The 14,086-nt window shown below is 39.8% G+C and overlaps 1 long non-coding RNA gene across 1 annotated transcript in view; it reads left to right on the forward strand.

Annotated features, from left to right (window-relative positions):
* Nucleotides 1-12,626: 12,626 nt before the first annotated feature.
* The window catches only part of LOC122878281, a 29,196-nt gene continuing 27,736 nt past the window's right edge, over nucleotides 12,627-14,086 (forward strand). Inside the window, exon 1 of the long non-coding RNA XR_006378439.1 lies at nucleotides 12,627-12,713. This is a non-coding gene — a long non-coding RNA (uncharacterized LOC122878281). The remainder of the gene's footprint in view (nucleotides 12,714-14,086) is intronic.

Here is a 14,086-nt window from a genome sequence, read left to right on the forward strand (position 1 = left end):
GCGGGGCCCAATCCTCCGATAAGGCGCGTTGCCTAGACGACCACCCAGAAGATTCTTAATCTCGCGGGGGATTGTGGGATGAGGTAATGCTGTAAGGAGAGCGTAAGCGCGGTGCATTGTGGGATGACGTATTGTTTTTGAATCTCTAGTTACCCGCTCTACTGTCGGTGGCGGGACAGACAGCGCTCAGTGCTACAGCTCCTGCTGAACTTCTCTTCTCACCACCTCTAAGATAGGCCTACATCTATTTTCTGTCTTCCATTTATTACACTTTTTGTATTTACTTAATGTTTTTGTACACATAGAAGTAGTCGTATTTAATTTAATCTTGTAAAAGCCATTAAAAATAGGCCTACAGTTGAAAGAGCTCTAATAGCATGAATTTTATAAAATTATTAAAATGTTTTCGTCTTTATGTTTATGGTAAATTAAAATGACAACCACCGTTCTCTTCTGTCTTACTACATATTTATAAAATGATCTGGCTTTACAACAGCTTTAACACTAACAGTAAAATGAAAATGCCACTCTATTCTAGTTCATTCAAGTTTATTATTCTTTATCTGGCTTCAAAACATCTATTTTGTGTTACAGTAAGAAAACACAAAATTATATTCTTTTCTATTTTGCCATTCAAGGTTTTCCACATTTAGGCCCTATCTGGCTTCAAAATGGCCATATTATGATACATTACATGAAAAAGATTCAATTTCTTCTGCCATTTAAGCCTTTTCAAGTTTGTCTGACTTCAAAATACCATTTTGTGATACAGTAAAAGAAAATGGCTCTTACAAATTCCATTCTAATCTATTTTGCAAATCAAGTTGAAAATCAAGTTTATTCACTTTTAACCAGCTTCAAAACCAGCTTCAAAATCGCAATATATTATGATATGACATGACTAAATTAAAATGACCCCCACAATTTTCTATTCTATTCTGTTCTACAGTATTCTACTCTCTGCCAAATCTACATTGCAGCTAAATCGGAGCTCTAATTTCTGTGGGTTGGAACTGGAGAAAGTTGTGAGCACCAGAAAACATGGAAAAAGGGAATGAAAACAGTTATGTGAAAACAAAATTACATATTTTTCCGTGTGTGTGCACTCATGGTGGAAAGTCTTCTTGTTCTGACTGTCATTTTGCTTCTCCGTCTGGGATATCATGGTGGTCTCTGGTTGGTGGTCCCCTATAAATTGTCCTGTATAGCACACATACACAAAACACTTTCCGCATTTAGTTTTGACTACACTGTGCATGCTGAGGTACAGTTTGACACCTGGGCAAGTTAATATAAACATAGACATATTTAAATATATAAGAAATGCATTAAAACTCAGTTATTTACCTGAAGTGTAGACCCAAGTCCATCTTATTGAGTCATGTACTTTGGTACTTACCAGTCTTTTCTTCCCTTCAGTCATTACGACACAGATTTTTAGGACCTTTTTGCTTTTACCACTGCATAAACCACACGTCTGAAAAGTTACATTTAAGACCTTTTATTTCTGCTACAACTACAAATTGTTAAAGATAGATCTTCAGACGTCTGTTCGTCCTCATAAAGAGCAAGTACATTTCCTATTACATGTCAGGGTGTGTAATAATTAGTGTAGTGCACTCCATTGTCCTCTGGCCCTTGGTCAGAAATCACAGCTGGTTTAATGGCAGGAGGTTAACCGGTGTGTCTTACGTGTTCCCCTCTAGTCTTCCACAGTCCCACTGTCTGGGTCATCTTCTGCCCTGCCAGCTTTACTGCCTACTATCTCCAGCTCACCACGTCTAAATATGTCCCCCTTGTGTGACAAGTAAATCAGTCCCCTGGCGCTGGCTGGCTCAGAGAGGCACCTAAGGAGGATGAACTGGATCATAAAACACTACCACAGTCTGACTTTTTATGGCTACTAATGTTGTCTTTATGTACTGTTGTATATGTCAAACCATAGCAATCAATAAAGCTGGATATACTCTGATCTAGTTGGTTGATTTAACTGATCTTGCAGTTTATTTTTTTATTTAAAAGCTTTAGAGAAGATTGCGTTGTTTTATGGTCATGCACACACAAGGGAAAGGTTAAGGTGGGTACATACATACACATTCTTGTAACAAACCTCTTTTCTTCACTTTCATTCATTTTTCCTGTTTCTTTGGATGAACGTTTACAGATGGCTGTATCTCCAAATGTCTTTCTTATTCTCTCATTTTCTGTCAGTTTCATTCACTTTGTCGTATTTTTATAACTATCACTCTAGGGATGAAATAAGGGGAAGTGGAATAAGGACAAGTTGTTTAGTCGCTTGTTTACACTCAATGTTCCACTGGCACATTATGAAATATTTATCCACTTTGGCTCATTCATGTATTCATGACTGCTTTTCTTCTGAATTAAAGCGCATGAAAGAATTATAAGTAGGTGGTCTAGTGCCCACCACCTGACAGCAGGGATCCTCATGTATGACTTCACCAATTGTCCCAAATAGACGAATGAAGTTAGGGTAAAACATATGATATCATTTAAAGTTATTATCTCATTTAAATTAAAGCCCTTTTCAGAGTCACATCCCATGGCAAAAGTCAGACCTTGGTAAATTCTGTTTTATATACTTTCAAATAGTGTTTAATACAGAACCCTTAAATGTTTCAATATGGCTAGAGGGCTGGATGAATTGGGTCTGCTTTTCTTCCCTGGTCGCCACGCGTTATGAAGAAGTAACCACACGCATGGTAGTTTGCCAAAGTAATTTTCTGTGGAGGAATGTATGGGAAAATTAACATGGAGGAACCCTACTGTTTAAGTGACTATTCAACGTGAGGTTGGGATATCCTGCTGCTGCCTTGGTTTAGGGCCTGGACATTTGGTCACTTGTGGTCACATAGGCTTACATACATATTCAGTATTGTCCTCACATGTAGTAGGATAGAGGCAGAGGCCTAGGAAGGAAGAAGCCCATTATTAACAGTGTGGAGAAATGTTGCCAAAAAGTAGCCACATCCAACTTATAATAATTAAAATAAAATCATTTCATTCTAATATGTATTTTTGTAATAATTTGTCTCATAAAAATGACTCTAAGTCAGGCAGCAGAGCATATTTCACTGATTTTAGCTGATTACTGCCACCAGTGAAATGGGGACTCTTATGAAAACTTCTGATTTGTGGGACTAACTCGAGACTTGGTGTTCTTATTGAATTATTTCTGGTTGGTGGAGCTAACTGCAGGCTCTCATGACATTGGGAAGTGAGGTTTCAGTACTGTGGAAATAACAAACTACTGCAGAATAGATGGATGCAGTAGTATTACTACTATACTATTACTATACTACTAGTAGTAGTATTACTAAAAGGGCTTAGCAGATGTTCACAGAGAAATATAAAAGCCTTACAATGGTAATGAATCCCAAAAAGTACATACAGTATACAGGTGTCCACACTATCTTAATATGACTTCCAGTATGTCTACAGCAAGCAGCTCTGTGAAGCTGTACTTGAGCAGAGCAGTGCTGAGTTAAATTCTAACATTAGCATGCTAACATGCTCACAATGACGAACATGCTGATTTTAAACAGGTATTATATTAACCTTGTTCACAATCTTCTGAGTTTTAGCATGACAACATTTGCACAAAGCACAAAGTACAGCTGAGGCTGATGGGAATGTCTTTAGTTTTCCAAACCAAGGTATAGGACAAGTTGAAATTTTGACCTGATGATAGCGCTAGATGAAAAGTCAGAAGACCACCAAAGTTATTACAGTTCATCCTGAGGGGGACATGAATGTGTGTATCAAATTTCAAGGAAATCCATCCAATGGTTTTTTGACACATTTCACTTAAAACCACAAATGTCAACCCCACAAGAAAAGTCAGGGACCCACCAAAGTCATCTGGGAACCATGATTGTTTGTATAAAAGTTTGTGCCAATCCATCAAGTAGATAGAAATATTTCTCAAGATAAGTCTGGCATGCTGGTAGTGCTAGAGGAAGAGTCAACAAATGACTAAAGTCATTAGGATTCATCCTCTGGGAACCGTGGATATCTGTACCATATTTCATGGCAATCCATCCAATAGTTGTTAAGATATCTTAGTCTGGACCACAGTGTGGGACCAACACACATCTGAGAAAATGTTTGTGGTCAACACATTTAGGTAAACAGACTGCAAAAAGTGAAATTGTCATAGTAACATTTAATCCAGAGACCATCATCATCCATCATCTAAAGCTGCCGCATGTGTAAATGTGTTTGCTCCACATTAATCTTGCTAACTCACAGTTTTAGTAACAATTTTCAATACACATTTAAAACATCTTGTTTTTATTTTATTCTAAACAAGCAGTGGTGATTCAACTTCATTTCACTTTCCTTTCTGTTTCATCTTTATTTTCAAAATGAACAATGAACATAGACTCTCATACAAACGTACATGTTTTTCAAGTACTGTGTTCCTGCTCAGCTGCATCCTGACCTGAGGTAGTACAATTGGGCCTTCTGAGTTGTCTAGTATTTAGACTTATCCTCCCACCCACCCCTGCTTCTCACTGATCTTTTTTATCATTGCCTCCCCCTCTCTCCTGACTCTCGTCTCTTTCACTCCCTCCATTCTGACGTTACCTCTGCACTGTTTTTCTCTCTGGACTGGATCCCAAATGTCCTCCACTTACACCCCCCACACACTTTGCCTTTCTCTTATCTTTCGCCTCCTCCTCCTCTCTCTCTTGTCCCTCTCATCTTACTCCTATCAGTGGCCATCCAGGCAGCAGGATTTCCCCTGTGATGGAAACAGGCTGTGGCCCAATTGTATTGTTTCAGCAGTTCTTTTCAGTAAAATCTCAGAGTGCTCTCTGTTTGTGTTGGTATCATTTAAAGTTAAAGCAGTACAGTGGCCAAAGCATTGCACAGTGCAAAGGACAAGCACAAGTGTAAAGTCACCGAAACATTTAAAAAAAACAATTTTTGGTCTTTACGTCAATCTGAACATCCCTTGAGGTTTGCAGGGTGAGTGAGAGATAGGGAGACAGGCTGTTGAAGCTTTTGAGACAGTGTACACTCACAATGGTCTTACCCTGTGAGAACAATTGTTGTTTCAGCTGTTATGTGAAGGAAAAAAAGCACCCGACTGTGTAGATTGTGTGTCCGACTGGCCTGTAAGCAAGCTCACACGCTCGGATGTGTGTGTGTGTGTGTACACGTCTGTTCTGCCTTCACTGTAAGTTCACAAATTTGTAGATGTGTTTGTCATTGTGTGAGGACAGGCAGGTAGAGCGTATTTGCACCAATATTTAGAACAATGTGAATTGTCTACACCAGTGTTTTCCAACCAAGATTGTGGAGTAGCTCAACTAATTTGATGAAATAGAAATTACAATTTGATTTTTTTTTACAACCACATATTGAGTCAGCTATAACACCCTAACACCACATTTCTTTGATTAAGAGTGTGTGAAAACTAGTTAGCATGCGAGCAGAGAAGTTGAAACAGTTAGCTAAAAGTAACAGATAAGTGGTTGATAGTTAGCTAAATGTAATGGATAAACAGATGAAACAGATAAATGAAATAAATGGTTGAAATAGCTTAAAGTAATGCACAAATGGTTGAAACATCTCAGCCACTCCAAGTGGTATTAGTATGAATGCAAACTTAACCAAACCAGCCTAAACAGTTCAATTGTATGAAAAAAAATGTAACATCCACTATCGTATCCAGTTTTACATCATTAAAAGTATATCATGTAGCCTACACGATCTGACAGAACTGTGGAAGTACGTACCGAATTATCTCCCTTACTTTAGCTTTCAGGACAAAAACAATGATATCAATGCACCTTCCAATAACAATCTATTTTTTTTGTCTGGCAAAACAGCATGCTATTCCACACCTCCTTCCTTCTTTTCTTTTGTTCTTTTCCTCTTCATCCTACTCCTACACCACATCTTTCATTTTCTCCGATTGCCTCTTTTTTTTAATCATCTTTACCTGAATTATGTATAGTGCACACACACATGCACACACATGCACACACATGCACACACATGCACACACACGCACACATGTGCTCATCCTCACACATTAATACGATACTGTGGCAGCCATTTTTTTTAATGAAAAAGGAAAGAAGTAGCTAAATGACAAATGTCCCTCTTTCCCTTCTGGATTTACGACATGGTGTAAAGGGAGGAATCATTGTGTCTGATTACTACACACATGCTGACACACACACACACACACATTGAATCTCCCTGAGTGATGTCTCATTGTTCTGCCCTTCACCAAGTGTAGAATGAGTGTTTGATGCCTGTCTTTGACAGGGTTTTTCAGGCGCTGTTTTAATTAATTTGCCCATAAAATGAGCCACGATTCCCAGCAGCCACTCTGGCATCCCCAGCCACAAAAGACTTTATTAGCTTTGACAATTAATCGTCGCTAACTACCCAGACTAATCACATCTTAGATTTATCGGTCAGAATCATATGGAATATTGATTGGCTCTCCCTCATTTTGACCCTTTCAGCGCACAGTAACTCACTCAGGCAAGTGTACAATGACATCATTGGGTAAACTTGGCCACACTGCAGGTTCTTTGACTTGACTTTTGCTATTTAGGCTACAGATGCTTTTTTAAATCACAGCTAAGGCAAGAGAACAACTTCAGTTAAAGGGTTCCATACACTGGGATTTGTATGTTTGTGGGGGTGCATGTCTGCATGTGTATTTATTTGTTGTCTCAGAGTAATTTAATCTGTGAGAGTGGGTCTGGGCCTCATTATGTAAATTAAATAACCTCATCTAAAAAGAAAGGTGGAATGAGCCACAGACAGCAGGACTGTCTCTCTTTCAAACACACACACACACACACACACACACACACACACAGACACGCAGTGTCAAAAAGGCCATTTACTTTGCCTTCCTGTATGTGTGTGTGTGTGTGTATTAGTGCTTCTGTGTGCCTCTGAGTGCACACGTGTGTGTGTACACTCAGAGACCTGTATGAGTCCTCAGCTGGGTCTGTTCAGCCTGTAACAGGGAGGTGAGTGTGTGAGTGTGTCACTGGGGAGAATGATCGATAGCTATTAAAACCCACCAGTTTCTCAGTCCAGATGGAGGCCTATTTGTGTGTGTCCGTGTGTGTGTGTGTGTGTGTGTGTGTGTGTCCGTGCGTGTGTGTGTCTGTTTAGCCATGATCAAGCACTGTGTTTGTACAGGTGGGACACTATATGGCAGCAATGCTAACCTGTTCCCCTCCATTTACCTCTGCAAGTTTGGGGACCATACCAACCGCACAAGGTGTGTGTGTTTTTTCATTTAGTATGTCTCGGGCTGCATTTGTGTGTTTGTGTTGTTTGTGTGTGTGCAAGAGTGACCAGGAGGTTGTCAGTGTGTGTTTGGACTTGCTGGTTATTCTAGCCTGGCTTTTCAGAGGCAATAAAAAAGTAGAGAGAAACGAGGGGGGGGGGTTAGTGACAGGACTGAGCGATTGTTTTCAGCCAAGCAGCAGTTTCAGTCTGTGGTTGAGAGAGACCGAAAGAAGTTTGTTCTTTTTCATTACTAAAGAACAGAGAGGAAGAGAGAGAGAAGCTTTTACAAATAAAACATGACTCAGTGAAGGTTTTGCTTAAATTATATTCAGGCTTTATTGGATATATGATAAATATAAATGAACTTGATCTTGCAGAATGTAGTCCTATGAAACATGAGACCTGCAACTGTAAAAAAACAGACTCCTCTCTCTCTTCTCTTTCTTGCTCTCTTTCTTTGTCTCTGTCATGCACACATGCACTGTGCGCACTCACACACACACACACTCACACACACACACACACAGATCATCCTCACTACCCTCCTCTGAGACAGCTATGAAACCTGATCACAGATCAATATTGAGTGGTGTTATAGTTGTAGAGGAGGGGGCTCACACGTTGATGGTTGTCTGGCTTTTGGGCGAGGAATATTATACCACTTTACACTGTACTAAGACCATGCAAAATACTTTCTGATTGGTTGGCAGGTGTCAATTAAAATTAAATAGGACAGGACACCAGGACACCTCAAACATTGTTCAGATCAAGAGTTTAATTGCTATTTCAAGTGATTTTTCATTTTCATTTGTAAGAGGAAAAAGAGTGTTATTACTAATTTCAAAAGTTACACAGACTCTAAGCGTTCAGTGTTCATGGGAGCCTATGGCCTGTATTAGAATGCCAGTAACCATAGCAACAAACCTGAAACTCAGTAAAAGATAAACTAACTTACTGTTAAATCAAAGGTCGTCACTTTGTCAGAGGAATCTGAAGACAGTTTCAGCGGTACAGCAGTACTGCCCCCTTATTGTTCAACCCATTTCATTTTTTAAATTATATGCTTTTGTCCCATATCACAATCTTCATTCTTCATTCTTTTGCTCTGGGTGTTTCCTCTCCCCGACTCTCTGGTATCATTGTGGGGATTTGCTAATAAACGTGTTGGTTGTCCTGTTGCCGTGCCAACTGAGCAACAAATATTTGGAGCTATGTGGCACCTTCCACCAACATTCCAGGATCTGCTGTTTTGGAAAGTTCTTCTGTCAGTCGTCTCCCCCGTCACCCTTCACTGTATCTCCCCTCCTCTTTTCTGCCTCTCTGTAGATAAATGGACTCTTTGTCTCCTGGTAAAAATGAACCTTGAAAACAGTAGTTGGGACAAGTGGTTTTGTCTAACAGCAGGAACACACACTATAACTGGACACTAATGCAGATCGGGAATAATAACTGCTTTGTTATAATAACTGGCTAAATGGAGGTTTGACATGTCCAATGCTAAAATATTACTACTGCTCCACTGTGGCATTGCATATACTCTGCATATACTAGTATAGCTTGTATAGCTTAAGAATAACGAAGATACCACATTCAATTATGACTGGATAGGTCATAATTTAACATGGTCAAGGTAACAATAACCCATAACATGGTGTCAGTGCAATATATACAGTATAAACAGGGAGTGGATGCAATAAACCAGACTCTTCTCAAGATCATGCAGTCAAATACAACACCACTTAGTTTCAAAACTTACCTCAGAGTTGCATGGACGTTTCTCTGACCAGTGTTGGAACATAACTACGTACATTCACTCAAGTACTTGAGTACAATTTTGAGGTACTTATACTTTACTTGAGTATTTCAATTTTATGCGACTTTATACATATTGTGTGAACAACAAATCCTCCCAATTAAACGACAAAATATGTTGTTTGTCCACGCCCTCTAGAATGACACATGAAGCATTTTCTGATCTGACACAACTATCGGCAGGACAACATCACTTGTCTGTTCCTTCCAAAATTATTACAAATCTCTGTTTTATGATGTGACAACGCTATGGTTAAGGTTCGGTTAGGTTTAGGCACAAAAACAACTTGATTAGGTTTAGGGAAAGAAGTTATAGAATGTCTGATGTTTTCACCCCGACCTCCTCCCTACACAGACTTTGTAGCTCTATAATAACATCACCCGACTCCTTTGCTCCCGTCATTATTCCTGCGGCAGCTAGAGGCCTCTGTCATTTGAATGTAAACATGTGTTGTTTTAGGGCACTTGCTGAAACGATTGATGCTGCTGTTCTTCTTGGGAGGACAGTCTCTGTGCAAACATTGTACAATTTATTTGACAGCTATATAGTTACTAGTTACTGTGCAGATTAAAGCTAGGGTAGGTAATGTATTTCAGAAGCATTTTTTTGTTATATTTGTTGAAATTCTCTTTACATCCCGACAGCAATCAATAAATCAAATGCTCTGGAAAAAAAGGAAAAACATGCGGTATCTGTGGCTGGCAAAGGCCTGCAATAAGCCAATCCTGGCTGTCTACCTGCCTACCTGCGCGCCCTCTGCCCGTGCACTCATTGTGCATGAAAATGTGTTTTGGGGGAGTGGCTTTGGAGGGAGGTCTGAAGGGAGGGCGTGTTTTTTTTTGGTTGGATATTTCATCATAAAAAGGCTGCTTACTTGTTAATTAATTGGAAATAATAATTAAGTATACTAACATAACACTTGGATGGCCCATTTCCCATAATCAGTACTTATAGTATAGTTTTGTAGCACAAATACAGTTTTCAGATTATATTTTACTTACTGTACTTTTGATAGCAAGACTTTTACTTGTACTGGAGTATTTTTACATTGTGGAATTGCTATTTTTACTTGAGTAAAGGATGTGAATACTTCTTCCTCCACTGTCTCTGATATAACTCTTGGAAGTCTTAGAACTGTTTCCAAGGCTACTTGTAGCTGTTGGGTCCTTGTATATACAGTACTGTAATAAATGTAAGCCAGTAGAATGCAGAGAGTTTCAGAGCCACAAGACTGATGTGACAGATAGGAACTTCCCCTAATTGCCGCTTCGATTTTATTTCAAGTTTTCCTTCCTGTTCTTGCTTTATGAACCTGAATCAGTGAATCCTCAGTTGATCATTAGATTAAGTTATGACTTGGCCGAGTTATCGTTGGGCTGCTGAAAGGCAATCAATTCTTTTAGCGTGAAATCTGAAACTTCTGACAAGTGATATACAAGCGGTGCCTGGGAATGTGCCTGCCTAAGGATTTACGTGCAGGCCTGCACACACACACACACACACACACACACACACACACACACACACACACACTGTGCAGACACAAAGTTAGATCAGTTTGAGAGCTACAGTGGGAGCTATCACTTCCATGTAGCAGCAGTGCAGCTTTTGTAGTGTGCAGCTCTGCAGCACGTCTGCATGCTGATGGAAGCCGGGAATGATGGAGCTCTGTGAGGCATCCAGCTCATCTGGTCCGTCTCATACAATTCATCCTAAGTGTTTACAACATGATGTGGCAAGTGTGTAGGTATATCTATCTCCACCATATGAAGCACAATTTATTTTCATATATTAACTATGATTTTGCTCCATTGATCACTGGACAGACAAGAAGTATAGTCTGAATTTACCAAGAGAGACAGCGGGGGGACTGTTGTTGTAAATAGAGCTTTTAAGCATCCTGCAGCTCAGGATGCAGGATTTATGAGATCAATGCTGGTATACAGCGTCTGATTTGCTATCAGTGTTTTTGTCTGATGTTACAGATTCTAGTAATTTAATGTGTCCTATGTGTTTTACTGTATGTGTGCAGGTGACCTTTATATACACTTAAATCATAGGAATCAATAACCTGTGTGTCTCTGAGTGATCAATGTGTACAAACTAGACCAGTAAGTGTGCAGTGGGTGTACTTAATTTCTAACTAATTTCTTACAAAGTTCTCAGAAGAGATAGCGATCTTGCAGCATGTAGTATATGTGTGTGTATGTAAATCTTTTGAGTTTGTGGTGGCTGCAGTCACTCTGTGGAATGCACTTCCGCTCTCTCAACCAATCGTTAATCTGTATTTACTCAGTGTAGCTCGAGGGCACTCTGGTCGTGAGAAATCTTTCCCAAATCACCTCTCTGCTTTAGCGCACTTGCATGTGTGTGTATTTTTGTGTGTGTGTGTGGATGTATGTGTAGTCAGACTGGTTTGTCAGAGAGGAATAGAAAAAAGTCTCAGCCGAAACTGACTCCGGTGCATGCACATGCTGTCCGTGTTTCACATGCAAACACACACCAGTGACTGAGTTGGCAGTTGGAATCCTGTCTGCACTTAAAGTCCTGCCTCTATCTCAGAAGGTTAAGGGCTACAGCTCTTATCACATACTGAGACTGTGTGTGCACATGCATTAGCGTGCTTGTATGTGTGTGTTTGTCTAACCCTGTGCACATGTGTGTGTCTGTGTGTGTGTGCATGTTTGAGAAAACACAGACTGGCTCATGGGACTGCTCAGGCTGTGTGTTTTGGCTCTGTCAGGCAGACCATTTCCATGGCGTCGAAGGTCAGGTGGTCTGGCTTGAAGGCCCAGATATATTTGTATGTTTGAATTATGTATGCAGGCCTGATGAATAACCTCTCTGGGAAGTTAATGTGTACTTCCTTAGTTCCCAGTGGGTTTTGTGGGATTCTCAAGACACTTCCTAAGACTGCTCTATATGTCTTTGTGTGGCTGAAGTGTGAGACGGTGATGAGACAGGCCACCCTTGAAGGTCACAGGTTTTATACCTGTTACACCTGACATTTTTGTTAATACACCACCAGGAAGCGTTCTTTAGAACAATAATGTTTGATTAATAATGACATCTATTGTCATGTCATGATGAATAAGAAAACTTCAGTGATACTAATGAAAGCATAACACACAGCAATACTACCACTAAAATGATACTAATACTAATAGTAAAACTAGTTTCAGCACTAATGATACTAATAATAATACTAGCACTATTAATGGGAACTCAGTCATACTGACATAGCAGATAATGAAAACTCTGTTAATACTCAAGACTGACAGATATCTGTGGTTGGCAGAAAGTTGACCAGGGAACCATTCTGCAGCCCACACATACCTAGGTTACTTGAGGTCAACATGCGGCCAGGCTGACCCACTATCTTGCTTCTTCTCCTCTTTATGTATTTCAGAACCACCTCTCCTGCTTCTTCAGTCCTTCTTCATCAGTCATCATGCATTTTAGCAGGCTGTTTTAATAATGAATGTCCAGAAATCTCTGTTTCTCTCTTTTTGAATCCAGGTCAACAAACATGTAAATCTTGACTAACGGGTTCCTCAGTGGTTCTGCGCAACCCTGGTCGTCTCCCTGGTTTCTGCACGCAAAGGTAATTGTGCACATATAACACGTCTTTACTTGGACATTTGGATCTGTTTGTTCTTTCAGTCTCACTTTTTTGGTGTCCTAATACTCCAAGGGGACATTGGTGGTCCCTCTGTCTCTTCATGTTTCCATTTGCCACTGCAAATCAAGCAATAGTTTCACATTTTGGGAGATGAAGCTCTACTGAAAGTTCAGTCAGGAAGACCATTCTTCTGCATGCTTATGGCCTGTAGATTATTTCTCATATCATCCTGCCATTTGCTCCACTCATGCATGCTCTCTCATTATTTCCTGCTGGTATTGTCTGGGGCTGCCAATTATGATATCAGCTGTTCTCATCTATCACATCTATCCAATAGCACAGCAACACACCTACATTGTTATCCTATCATGTTGCTGCTGTCTTTTTAAATATGATTCGCTCTCTGCCTTTAGTACATTCATGCTGTTGTTATGGGCGCCCCTCCACCTCCCCATCACTGCCTAGTCTTTGCCCATTCATCAGCTTCATCAGCTTCATCATTTCATCGGCCTCATCAGCCTATTAGCCTCAGCAGAGCCAGCCACCACCGGTATCTGGACTCCATAGGGTGATTATTCTTGCTGCTGCTCAGGGCAGACACCCCTCAATTACAAAAAATCTCCCCGTAGAGTCTAAGCGCCAAAGAACTTCTATCAAGACTATTGATAGTTATAATAAACAATTACCCTTACTTCATTCACTTGTCTCTCCTGACTGAAATACCCTTATTAGCTTTCTTACTGAGAGTTAGATAAGAAGATAGATGCCACTCTTACATCTGTACAATCAATATGAAGCTACAGTTAACAGCCAGTTAGCTTATCTTAGTACAAAGACTGGAAACAATGAGTTTTAGAGGTGCTGGTAGGTGGATTTTGTTACTTTTGTACAAAGTGTTTCCAGTCTTTATGCTAAGCTACAGCTGCTGGCTGTATCATTATTTTTACCCATGCATAAATGTCGATTTCGTTTTGTTTCCATTATGTTTGTTAAGATTATAATGCTTGTGCTTGTGTGTATATATTTGTTCAATTTCCATTGTTGGAGGTCTCCTAGCACATTACAGTATATGTAGGTTGTTCATATTTGTATGAGGTCAGTACAGTATATTGCAGCTGTTAGATGATGGTGGGTTTAATTTGCTGTTTATTAATGTGTCTGAATGATTCCATGAGGGATGGGTCATGTCAACGGACAGAGACATAAAACTCTTCATTCATTCATACCGTACAGACATGACAGTGGTAACTCCCCTCCAGAGAGCGAATAAGCATATTTCTAAAAATGTTGAACAATTCCTATAAAATGAAGTTTAAATTGCAAAATAATAAAAGCTGTCACTTGTGTACACTACA

Source organism: Siniperca chuatsi, linkage group LG6 (assembly GCF_020085105.1).
Source record: "Siniperca chuatsi isolate FFG_IHB_CAS linkage group LG6, ASM2008510v1, whole genome shotgun sequence".
In the NCBI taxonomy this organism is placed as follows: Eukaryota; Metazoa; Chordata; class Actinopteri; order Centrarchiformes; family Sinipercidae; genus Siniperca; species Siniperca chuatsi.